Here is a 13385-nt window from a genome sequence, read left to right on the forward strand (position 1 = left end):
CAGAGCACACTTTCACTGCAATCTTGTTGGTGGTAGTTTGTATCTCCAAGTGTTATAGCTGAGTTTTGGTATGTAATGCTGTGATTTTAAACTAATTGATTGTTTTTTAATTCCCCACAGATTTCTTGCAACTGGAGAATCCCTTTCGTCACTGCATTTCCAGTACAGACTCGGGATTTCCACCATATCAGGAATAGTGAAGTACACATGCCGTGCACTGTGGGACTCCTTAGCTGAAGAGTTTTTACCAGAGCCCACAACAGAGAGGTGGATTGAAATTGCTGACAAGTTTCAACAGATATGTCAGTTTCCCAACTGCTTGGGCGCTGTGGACGGGAAACATATCCGCATTGTAAAGCCAGCCGGATCGGGATCGGAATATTTCAATTACAAGAAATATTTTTCAATTGTCCAAATGGCCATCGCTGACGCGGAATACAAATTTATTGCTGTGGATATTGGGGCCTATGGCCGCTCCAATGACTCTCAAGTTTTCAAACTGTCTGCCATGGGGCGTAAACTGTATGGAAACACCTTCCAGTTCCCACCCCCTAGACCACTGCCGCAAACATCTGGTCCACCTATGCCATTTGTCTGTGTAGGGGATGAAGCCTTCCAGCTGTCAGAACACCTTTTGAAACCATACTCTAGCAGAGGATTGACAAGACCAAAACGCATTTTTAATTACCGCCTCACAAGAGCAAGAAGAATGGTTGAATGTACCTTTGGTATTCTGACAGCCAAATGGCGGGTCCTATTGACTGCGATCAACCTCAAGACAGAAACTGTTGACGAGGTGATCAAAGCTTGCGTGGTACTCCACAATTTTGTTATCTGCAAGGAACCCATTTCCATTGAGGACACCTCTGAAGAAACCACCTTGCAAGATTACCATGACATTACCACTAGAAGTTCTGTGACGGTTTCAGTAATGAGGGACAATTTTGCACTATACTTTGTCACCTCAAGGCAGAGTACACTGGCAGGATGACAGAGTGTGAAAGATTTGTGCCCTAACCAAACTTGTGTACCTTCTGTACCAACAGTATATACCTTTGCCAATCAAAGTTGGCTATCTTGTCATGGTCTCTATTTTTAGCTTTAGGCCACAGGTGTGTACCTGGTTGTGTTTTATGCAAAGTATTTCACCTTTTAACAAAAGTTGTGTACATTGTTATGAAATCACCAACAATAAACACAACTTTTTAGGTGAAATACTTTGCTTCAAACACAACCAGGAACACAACTGTGGCAAAAAGCTAAAATTTACCCACAGTTATATACCTGGTTTTGAATACCTTTTTACCTTTTAAATACCCTTTATTTAACCTTTTTTTTAAACATATTTCGCCGCAGAAAGAAATGACAGACAACCAGTGTAAACAATAATTTAACTTTTATTTAAAATATTTTTTTGTTTGTAAACTGTTTTTAAAGTTAAAAAAACTTTTTTAATAAAGGTTTGAAAAAAAACTGGGCATTTTTATTACAAAACACATCATAAATCTGTGTAGTGTGGGGTGGAAATACTGCTGGAGGGGCTGCGGGACACTTCGACACTGGGAGTGTGGAGAGAGGATTGGGATCGTGGTGGGGAAGGAACAGTTAGAGGTGATGGTGTGGAAAAAGCTACAGAATGGGTGGACATGTGGGAGGCAGAAGAGGTGGTGGGCGGTGGAGTGGAGGGTTGGGCAGGGACTGTAGGAGCAGATGATGTTGATGGAAAGTTGTATGGGGAAGGAGTTTGGTACGGGGAAGGAGTTTGGTACGGGGAAGGAGTTTGGTACGGTACAGGTTGCTGGAAGTGGGGAGATGTCTGGTACTGGGGAGGTTGCTGGTATGTAATAGGAGGGGGAGGATGGAAAGTGGCTGGAGGGGGTGCAGATGTAATAGGAGGGGGAGGATGGAAAGTGGCTGGAGGGGGTGCAGATGTAATAGGAGGGGGAGGATGGAAAGTGGCTGGAGGGGGTGCAGATGTAATAGGAGGGGGAGGATGGAAAGTGGCTGGAGGGGGTGCAGGTGGAGGAACTACAGTGGTGGGAGGTGGAGGTTGGGAGGTAACCTGCTGTAGAGCACCGTGTCACGAATGCATTACATGCATCTGCTGGGTAGGAGATAGTGTTGCCATGCGCTCCACAACAGACCTGAAAAAGGTGTGGTTTGGCGAAGATCTTGCTTCTGAATGCATGGTTTGCAGAAGTGTCTTCACCTCCAGAATGCTGGAGTTGATCTGCTGAAAGCCTGCGGAGATTTACTCTGACAAGACTTTTAGACAGTTCTGGAAAGATGCATTCAGATGCAAGAACTCTGGCGCATAACTCTTTTCCTGACCCCTCTGCCGCTGCCGCCCAGTACCCGCAGGTGTACTAGAGGTGGCAGGGGCAGAAGGGTGGGGTAAAGGGAAAGCGATCTCCTCACCAGCAGCTTCATGTAATGTAGGCGGCCACGATGCTCCTGTGCTGGTGGATGGGACAGATGGGTCGAATGTGTGGGAAGGCTGGGAAGGTGCAGATGTACCGGGGCGGTCGAAGTGTCCCTCGGTGCCGGTCTCCTCAGGGATCGCCTCAGAAGGGTCCAATCGTGCAGGCTCCCGAGTGCTGCTCACCGTGCTGTGGAATAAAGAGAAAAAAAAACAATTAAAATAGTGACATGGTATGGCCCTGGCTGAAAAAAAAAAGTTACATCTAAACATTTTTTTGTCACATGTGGTGTGTAATATTTACCTTCTGGTGAGCATTGTCTCCCGGAGGAACGACAGGGCTCGTGCGTACTTGTACTTGCTCCTGCGTCCTCCAGATCCACTCGGGGCCCGCATCTCTTTATTGAACTCCTTCTTGAAACGATCCCTCACAGACCGCCACCGCTTCACAATTCTCTCCCCTGAAACGAGAAAGGACAAAGTGGTTAGTATACAACATCAGTGTTTCCCAAACTCCAGTCCTCATGGTCCCCAGGGGTCATGTTTTCAGGATTTCCAAAGTAAATAGAAATCCTGAACACATGATCCGTGGGGACCACGAGGACTGGAGTTCGGGAAACACTGGTTTAAATCAAGCAACCGGTACTGTATATACTTACGCTCTTTAATCTGGGCCCGAGCTTCGAGGTCCTCCCAGCGGTCCACAAGGAGCGAACAGATTTCCTCCCAGAGTCGTCGGGTAACGATCAGGTCAGCGTGGCGGCGGTCAGCCATATTCCAGAGCGGCTCCCTTTCTCTGACGAGATCGATGAGGCGGTCCACATCAATCCCTCCATCCTCACCGTCAGAGTCGGGAGCACGCTGTGAAGGCTGTTAAAGAAAAAGACAAAAATAACATAATTAGCCTCCACAAAAGAAATGAAATAAAAAGTGCAAAAAAAACAAAGCAAAAATATTTATACTTACACGCTGGTGACCGCCGCGTTGCTGTCGCCGACGACCCTGGGAGGCACTGCGAGGACCTCTTGGCCGAGCACCAGATTGGGAAGACTAGAGAAGAAAACAAAAAATGTTATGTCTTTGGATGTAGGCATTTGTTTGCTGTGTGTGGTCTGCAGAACATTGTTTTCTATGTGTTGTGTGTAGTGTGATGTTGTGTTTCTGCGTTTGATGCAAAAAACTTACCAATTGTGAGCCCACTCCAAGTGTCTGTCCACCCCTTCCTTCTTCTTCTGGGAGCTCCTCTTCATCTTGTGATTCCTGTTTTGAAATAAAAGGCAATGAATACACATATATTACAGAGATGATGGATTTTGGAAATAAAAACTTACCGTCAAACGCTGACGATGCGAGGGAGGGCTCCCAGAAGAAGATGTGCTGTCTTCCTCATGGCCAGACTCCATGGCTGTGGGTGGTGTTTCTGCTGCTGCCATTGCTGCTGCTGCATCTATTGGGCGGCTGTTGAATAAAGAGAAACAAAGGGCCAATGAATATCTTGATATTCCATAGCCCTAGTTTGGAGGAATGGGGGATTTGATAATTACCGTCTCTCATCTGCTGCTGTACTCCCCTCCCGTTGTTCAGCATGCTGCTCCATTTGGGGTGGTGCTGATGGTGCTGCTGCTGCAGATGTCTGCTGCCTTCTCCTGCTCCTGGTTCTTGGCTTGGGTGGCATGATGGGTGTGGCTGAGGGTCCCACTGTCTTGCTTTTATATATGTCTTGTGGGCAGAGCTACTGAGCATGCTCAGACCAAAGAAACCGGATCCGGCCGCCGGATCCGGCTGTCGCCGGATCAGGCGCATTGCGGCGCTCATAGGCTTTCATTGTATGAAAAAGCCGGACACGCCGGATTCGGCGTGTCCGGCTTTTTCGCCGGAGACAAAAAACGTTACAGTAGCCGTTTTTTCCAGACGCCGGATCGCGTCACATTGCCGGATCCGGCGAAAATCGGATGAAACGCATGGCCATCCGGCTCGATCCGGCTCTAATGCAAGTCAATGCAGCAGTTGCAGCGCTATATTCGGCAGCTGGAGAGCAGGTTGGCAGCTATTGAGAGCGCCAACTCAGCAGCGAATACCACGCTAACTGCTGCCCAGACAGTCGCCGAGGCTGTCTCACGTGCGCCCGCTCTTTTGCCCATGCCGACACTTTCTCGCCTCCGCTTCCCAACAAATTTTCGGGTGACAGCGCCACCTGTAGGGGATTCGTCAGTCAGTGCTCAATTCAGCTTGAGTTACTGGCTGCACGGTTTCCTACAGAGCGGGCTAAGGTGGGGTTTATTGTGTCACTTTTGTCTGGCAGAGCATTACAGTGGGCCACGCCATTGTGGGAACGTGATGATCCCGTGGTTCAGGGTGCTGCGCAGTTCCTCGCGGCCCTGAAGCAGGTCTTTTTGGGACCACGGATCACGCACGACACCTCCTTACAATTACTCTCCCTAACACAGGGGTCACTCTCGGTCAGCCATTATGCCGTCCGGTTCCGGACATTGGCTTCCGAGTTAGAGTGGCCGGACAAAGCCTTAGTCCCGGTGTTTTGGAGAGGGTTGGCTGAGCACGTTAAAGACGCTCTAGCTACCAGAGAGGTTCCCACAAGTCTGGAGGATTTGATTGCTGTTTCCACCCGCATTGACCTCTGGTTTACGGAGCGCAGGCTGGAACGGGCACAGTCCAGACGTAGGGTTAACTTGGCTCCCACATTCACCGAACCACTAATATACCCCGCACAGGAGCTTTCACCCTCTGAACCTATGGAGGTGTCTCGTCCCGGCTCTAAGCCACGACCGATGCGAAGCTCTGCACGTTGCTATCAGTGCCGACAGTTTGGTCACCCGGCTAGCACGTGTCCTCTGCGGGCGAAAAGACGTCCACGCCCAGTGGCCGTAGGTAGTGGGCAGTCCAATATGAAACCCTTCTCACCCAAACCGGTATTCCGGGGCATCTAAGACAGTGGGTCATCCACCTGGGAGGCAGAGGTTACCGTGGACTCTGGGGCCGAGGGGAACTTTATGTCTTCTACCTTCGCCCAGAAACACTCCATTCCCCTGGTATTATTACCTCAGCCTCTGACCATCAGGGTGGTTAACGGAGCCCCGTTACCCACTCAGGTGACCCATCAGACAGCTCCACTAGGGCTTACTATCTCACCCTCTCATCATGAGACTCTGTCCCTGCTAATCCTGCCCGACGGCATCGATCAGGTGCTGCTCGGGGTTCCCTGGCTTCGGTGCCACTCTCCTCATATCGAGTGGGCGACAGGGAAGATATTGGCCTGGAGCAAGGACTGCGAGGGGAGATGTCTGAGGGGCAGTCTTCAGGTGGCTTCCACTGAAGTGCCTGCGGATCTCTCCACACTACCTAAACCCTACCACCAATACGCGGACGTCTTCTCCAAAAAATCTGCAGAGACGCTCCCGCCGCACCATCCTTACGACTGCCCGATAGACCTCATGCCAGGCATAGAACCTCCTAGAGGCTGTGTGTATCCACTATCTCTCCCTGAGACTGAAGCTATGTCACAATACATCCGGGAGAACCTGGCTAGAGGCTTTATCAGAAAGTCGGTGTCACCGGCTGGTGCAGGGTTCTTCTTCGTTCAGAAGAAGAGCGGAGAGTTACGCCCCTGCATTGACTACAGAGGTCTCAATGCGATCACGATTAAAAACAAATACCCTCTACCGTTGATCTCCGAGTTGTTTGACAGGTTGCGAGGGACCCAGATCTTTAGTAGGTTGGATCTGCGGGGGGCGTACAACCTGATCCGCATTCGCGAAGGAGACGAATGGAAGACAGCTTTTAATACCAGGGATGGCCATTACGAATATCTCGTTATGCCTTTTGGCCTTTGTAATGCACCAGCTGTCTTCCAGGATTTTGTCAACGACGTCTTCCGCGACATGCTTTCTACCTCGGTGGTGGTATATCTGGATGATATACTCATCTTTTCGCCAGATTTGACTACCCACCGGAGGGACGTCTGCAGGGTCTTCGACCGTCTGCGGGCGAATTCCCTCTTTGCCAAGCTGGAGAAGTGCCAGTTTGAGCAGGAGTCCTTGCCGTTCCTGGGCTATATCATCTCGGCCCAGGGGCTGGCCATGGATCCTGCCAAACTGCAAGCGGTAATGGACTGGCAAGAACCTCATTCACTCAAAGCGGTGCAGCGCTTTCTGGGGTTCGTGAACTATTACCGCCAGTTTATACCACACTTTTCCACCCTGGTAGCTCCTTTGGTTGCTCTCACCAAAAAAGGAGCTAACCCCAACGCTTGGTCTGAACAGGTCTCCAAGGCCTTCTCGGCTATAAAGTCTCATTTTGCTGGCGCTCCCATCCTACATCGTCCCGATGTGAACAAGCCATTTATACTAGAGGTAGATGCCTCCTCTGTCGGTGCAGGAGCAGTTCTTTTCCAAAAGGACGCTCAAGGTCGGAAGCATCCCTGCTTCTTCTTCTCAAAGACCTTCTCACCGGCAGAGAAGAATTACTCCATCGGTGACAGCGAGCTGCTAGCCATGAAGTTGGCCTTTTCAGAATGGAGACATCTCCTGGAGGGGGCTCGGTTTCCCTTCCAGGTATATACGGACCATAAAAATCTGGTCTATTTACAGACTGCCCAGCGCCTGAATTCCTGTCAGGCTAGGTGGTCGCTCTTCTTTTCCCGCTTCCGCTTCACCCTGCACTACCTTTCGGGAGAGAAGAACGTCCGTGCGGATGCTCTCTCACGCTCGGTGGTCTCGGCGGAAGAAGGAGAGGCTGAGCCTCGGTTAATTCTCCCGCCGGAGAGTTTTACGACCATGGCTCAAGTCGCTCTCGAGTCAGTGCCGCCAGCCAAGACCTTGGTGCCTCCTCAGTTACGGCCGGAGGTCCTCGCCTGGGCACATGACTCCAGGGTGGGTGGTCATTTTGGCAATTAACGGACCACCGAACTCCTGGCAAGGTCATATTGGTGGCCGCATATGGCTCGAGATGTCAAGGAATACATGCAAGCATGCATCTCGTGTGCTCGAAACAGACCCTCTAGACAGAGGCCGGTGGGGCTGTTGTATCCCCTGCCTGTGGCGGATAGACCATGGGAGATGGTTGGCATGGATTTCGTAGTTGGCCTGCCCAAGTCTGGTGGCAGTACGGTCATCTGGGTGGTCACCGACCATTTTTCCAAAATGGTGCACCTGGTTCCACTTGCACGCCTGCCTTCCGCTCGAAGGTCTGGCCACTTTGTTTATTAAGCACGTATTCCGTTTGCATGGCATGCCGGACAAAATCGTGAGTGACCGAGGTCCCCAGTTTGCGTCTCGGTTTTGGAGGGAGCTCTGCAGCCTACTCAGCATCGAGCTAAATCTGTCCTCCGCCTACCATCCCAAGACGAATGGCTTGGTCGAGAGAGCCAATCAAACCTTGGTCACCTATCTACGGCATTTTGTCTCTGCCAGGCAGGATGACTGGGCATCCTTGCTACCTTGGGCTGAATTTGCCCTAAACAATGCGGTGGCTGATTCCACTGGACAGACGCCCTTCCTCTTAAACTACGGTCAACATCCACGCGTCCCTGTCCCGATGCCAGTGTCCTCCACTGACTCCAGGGTGGCAGACTGGGCAGTGGAGGCCCGGGACATTTGGGATCGCACTCAGGATGCTATCCGGGCATCTAAAGAAAGGATGAGGGCATCCGCTGACACGCATCGGCGGCCCGCGCCAAGCTTCTCCCCTGGCGACATGGTATGGCTCTCTACCCGAAATATTAAACTGCGGGTCAAGTCTCCCAAGTTCGCACCGCGATACATTGGACCATTCAAGGTCCTCGAGCGACTTAGCTCGGTGGTCTACCGCCTGGCTCTTCCTCCACATTTGGCTATTTCGGACGTGTTCCATGTGTCCCTCCTCAAACCAGTTCACATGATCCGGTTTTCTGAGTCATCTGCCGGGTCATCAGACTTATTGTCTGACGAGTTTGAGGTTAACGCCATCGTGGGGCGCAGGTTTGTCCGTGGCAAAAAATTTTATTTGGTGGACTGGAAGGGTCATGGCCCCGAGGCTTGGACCTGGGAGCCGGTGGAAAACATTCATGCACCGCTCCTGATCACGGCCTTTGAGCGCAGTGAGGCTCAGAGGGGGGGTAATTCTCCTCAGACTCGTTCTGTGAGCTTGGTTGTTGCTGCCACCTCCGGTGCAGCAATGGTAGCGCAACCTGCTTTGCAGGGAACCGCTCCAGTGGCTAAGTCCTCATGCCGTGCTACTGGGCATGCCCGCAACGTGCCCTCTCAGTGGAGAGCAGGGGTCACATGTGCAGGTCCTTTGTCGGATCTGATTGGTCCTTCCTAAAGTATTGGAAGGTCCTGGAAGCGCATGGCTATAAAAGCCCCGCATTGCGGCTCGGCCATGCGCTAGTGTAGCATATTCTGTGTGTGTATGGTGATGGATGCATGGACTGGTGTCTGACTCATTATGAAACCCCTACCCTCTGATAATACGAGTGGTACATCTGGGCAATAAAAATGGAAAAAGCATATATAGAATGGGAGGAATAGGGCTAAGTGACAGCACATGTGAAAAAGACTTGGGTATACTAATAGATCACAGACTGAATATGAGTCAACAGTGTGATGCAGCAGCAAAAAAGGCAAATGCAATTCTAGGATGTATTAACAGAAGCATACAGTCTAGATCACGTGAAGTCATTATTTCCCTCTACTCCTCTTTGGTCAGACGTCATCTGGAATATTGTGTCCAGTTTTGGGCACCACATTTTAAAAAAGACATCAACAAACTGGAGCAAGTTCAGAAAAGAGCGACCAGAATGGTGACCGGTCTGCAAACCCTGTCTTATGAGGAAAGGTTGCAGGATTTGGGAATGTTTAGTTTGCAAAAGAGAAGACTGAGAGGAGACTTAATAGCTGTCTACAAATATCTAAAGGGCTGTCACATTGTAGAAGGATCAACTTTATTCTCATTTGCACAAGGAAAGACTAGAAGCAATGGGATGAAACTAAATGGGAGGAGACACAGATTAGATATTAGAAAAAACTTTTTGACAGTTAGAGTGATCAATGAGTGGAACAGGCTGCCACGAGAAGTGGTGAGTTCTCCTTCAATGGAAGTCTTCAAACAGAGGCTGGACAGACATCTGACTGGGATGATTTAGCGAATCCTGCTTTGAGCAGGGGGTTGGACCAGATGGCCCAGGAGGTCCCTTCCAACTCTACGATTCTATGATTCTATGATTCTATGGTGACTGAGTGTGCTTAGTCAGCTCCAGGGTTGTGGCAAGCTACACGCCACTTGCTCCACGCCTACACTAGCGTCCGTCAGCGCTCGGTTCTCGGCGCCGACGCTTGCGGCCTTAGCTGCCGCTGCGCTGCAATACCAGCAGCTATTGGTGTTCGCAGCTGCGACGCCACACGCCGGCTCCTGTGACGTTAACAGGGCCAGCATCTTTGCATATAATTTTGCCAAGCGACTCTGTGTCTGAACAGAGCCGCTCCTAGCGTTCGGGTGATGTTAACCCTTGCGCACTACGGCACCTTCTGATGCATCTGCCATTGTCCAGCAGCGGTCTAGTCACCTACCGCACGGTGGACCCCGGGCGGCGAACGCACCTCCTATTATTTATATTTGGTGCGTTCCGCCGTCCCTAACAAAAATGGCATGAAACTATGACAACATTGTTTAAAGCTGTGAACTAGGAGTCAGAAATGCTTCCAGGATCGATCCCCATGATGTCCCCGTGTCAGTGTTTCCATCATTTTCAGATGTTTTTAGACTTTAAAAGGACTCCCGGGGGTATCGCGGTAAAAATGCTTGGGTCTCCCATAGACTTACATCGGGCTTGTTGATCTGTCCGAGTACCCGAGTATTCCAATTTGCTTGACCCGAGCAACGAACACCCAAGCATTTTAGTGCTCGCTCATCACTAATCCTGATGAAAAGTTTACATACCCCATTTCTTAATACCGTGTATTGCCCCCTCTAACATCAAAGACAGCTTGAAGTCTTTTGTGGTAGTTGTGGATGAGGTTCTTTATTTTCTCAGATGGCAAAAGCCTTCAGTTCCTGTAAATTCCTGGGCTGTCTAGCAAGAACTGCAATCTTGAGATCTCACCAGAGTGGCTCAATGATATTGTGGTCAGGAGACTGAGATGGCCACTCCAGAATCTTCACTTGGGTTCTGCTCTAGCCAATGACAGGTCGACTTGGCCTTGTGTTTTGGATCGTCCCATGCTCAGCAGTATTTGCTGATAACGTGCTGAATTCATCTTTCCTTCAACTTTGACCAAGTTTCCTGTGCCTTTGTAGCTCACACATCCCCAAAACATCAGCAATCCACCTCCGTGCTTTACAGTAGGAATGGTGTTTCTTTCATCATAGGCCTTGTTGACCTTTCAGCAAATGTAACTTTTATGCTTGTGGCCAAAAAGTTAAATTTTGGTCTCATCACTCCAAATTACCTTGTTCCAGAAGTTTTATGGCTTGTCTCTGTGCTGTTGTCATGATGTGACCAAAGCAGTGTGACACGACCCCACGAAAGGTGGGTCAACGGACGGCATAACAAATCAACACGGATGGAACAGGGGAGAGCAAGGCCCTGACAATAGGGAATCAGGGACGGTCACCTCCTAAGCTCCAACCTGAGTCCGTCCCCGTTCTAACCTAACACCCTATGCAGGTCCTTCCCCTTGCCAACGTCAGAATACCTAAAATGTCACCTAAAACTGCCCTATCTAGTGTACTGGCGGGTGACGGGCACTAGCCACACTACTGCAGGTAAGAAACACAGGGAAGGGATAGACACCGAAGAGACAAGGTAACAAAAATATAACACTTAGCTTTCTGCTGCAAAGCACCGGACAGCAGAGTAAGGCACCAGACAAGCGAACTCAACAAAGCACCACTGCACCCAGAGAGCTCCTTCCTGCAGCTTGGTCGCTGTAGAATGAACTAACACCGACAGTCAGCTGATGCATCAGGTGACCTTTTAAAGGATGTGGGAGTGGACACCACCCACTTCAGCTGACCCAGCAGCAATGCAATTATACCAGCAGGCCAGCGGAGGAAAAAACTGACATTAACTCCTGATGGCCTGAAAGGAAAAAAGTTTTAACCTGAGAGGCGAACAAAATTTCTTTAGGGTCCAATGAGGGACATTATTACTACTGTAATATAATTTAATTTTTAGGAAACTGTTTTCCATGGAGGGAACAAAAGGGAGGTCTTGTTACTGTGCAGGGCGGTGCTATAGTTGTGGCCAAAAGTATTGACACCCCTGCAATTCTGTCAGATAATACTCAGTTTCTTCCAGAAAATGATTGCAAACACAAATTCTTTGGTATTACTATCTTCATTTAATTTGTCTTAAATGAAAAAACACAAAAAGAATTGTCCTAAAGCCAAATTGGATATAATTCCACACCAAATATAAAAAAGAGGGTGGACAAAAGTATTGGCAGTGTTCGAAAAATCATATGATGCTTCTCTAATTTGTGTAATTAACAGCACCTGTAACTTACCTGTGGCACCTAACAGGTGTTGGCAATAACTAACTCACACTTGCAGCCAGTTGACATGGATTAAAGTTGACTCAACCTCTGTCCTGTGTCCTTATGTGTACCACACTGAGCATGAAGAAAAGAAAGAAGACCAAAGAACTGTATGAGAACTTGAGAAACCAAATTGTGAGGAAGCATGAGCAATCTCAAGGCTACAAGTCCATCTCCAAAGACCTGAATGTTCCTGTGTCTACCGTGCGCAGTGTCATCAAGAAGTTTAAAGCCCATGGCACTGTGGCTAACCTCTCTAGATGTGGACAGAAAAGAAAAATTGACAAGAGATTTCAACGCAAGATTGTGCGGATGTTGGATAAAGAACCTCGACTAACATCCAAACAAGTTCAAGCTGCCCTGCAGTCTGAGAGTACAACAGTGTCAACCCGTACTATCCGTCGGCGTCTGAATGAAAAGGGACTGTATTGTAGGAGACCCAGGAAGACCCCACTTCTTACCCCGTTACATAAAATAGCCTGGCTGGAGTTTGCTAAAACTTACCTGAAAAAGCCTAAAACGTTTTAGAAGAATGTTCTCTGGTCAGATGAGACAAAAGTAGAGCTTTTTGGGCAAAGGCATCAACATAGAGTTTACAGGAGAAAAAAAGAGGCATTCAAAGAAAAGAACACGGTCCCTACAGTCAAACATGGTGGAGGTTCCCTGATGTTTTGGGGTTGCTTTGCTGCCTCTGGCACTGGACTGCTTGACCGTGTGCATGGCATTATGAAGTCTGAAGACTACCAACAAATTTTGCAGCATAATGTAGGGCCCAGTGTGAGAAAGCTGGGTCTCCCTCAGAGGTCATGGGTCTTCCAGCAGGACAATGACCCAAAACACACTTCAAAAAGCACTAGAAAATGGTTTGAGAGAAAGCACTGGAGACTTCTAAGGTGGCCAGCAATGAGTCCAGACCTGAATCCCATAGAACGCCTGTGGAGAGATCTAAAAATGGCAGTTTGGAGAAGGCACCCTTCAAATATCAGGGACCTGGAGCCGTTTGCCAAAGAAGAATGGTCTAAAATTCTAGCAGAGCATTGTAAGAAACTCATTGATGGTTACCGGAAGCGGTTGGTCGAAGTTATTTTGGCTAAAAGTTGTGCAACCAAGTATTAGGCTGAGGGTGCCAATACTTTTGTCTGGCCCATTTTTGGAGTTTTGTGTGAAATGATCAATGTTTTGCTTTTTGCTTCATCCTCTTTTGTGTTTTTTCATTTAAGACAAATTAAATGAAGATAATAATACCAAAGAATTTGTGTTTTCAATCATTTTCAGGAAGAAACTGAGTATTATGTGACAGAATTGCAGGGGTGTCAATACTTTTGGCCACAACTGTATGTTGCTTTTCTTCTTCATCTGATGTAGTGTAGAAATCAGGGAAAAGTAGGGAAAGAGCTCTGGAAGCGATCAGCTATTGATAACTGTGTTATTTTTTGCAG

The 13385-nt window shown here is 48.8% G+C and overlaps 1 long non-coding RNA gene across 1 annotated transcript in view; it reads left to right on the forward strand.

The window, feature by feature from the left end:
• The window catches only part of LOC141086037 (uncharacterized), a 100667-nt gene that overhangs the window by 31513 nt on the left and 55769 nt on the right, over positions 1-13385 (forward strand). The window lies entirely within an intron of this gene.

This window comes from Dendrobates tinctorius, unplaced genomic scaffold (assembly GCF_039654945.1).
Source record: "Dendrobates tinctorius isolate UK_male_01 unplaced genomic scaffold, ASM3965494v1 ptg000030l, whole genome shotgun sequence".
Lineage (NCBI taxonomy): Eukaryota > Metazoa > Chordata > Amphibia > Anura > Dendrobatidae > Dendrobates > Dendrobates tinctorius.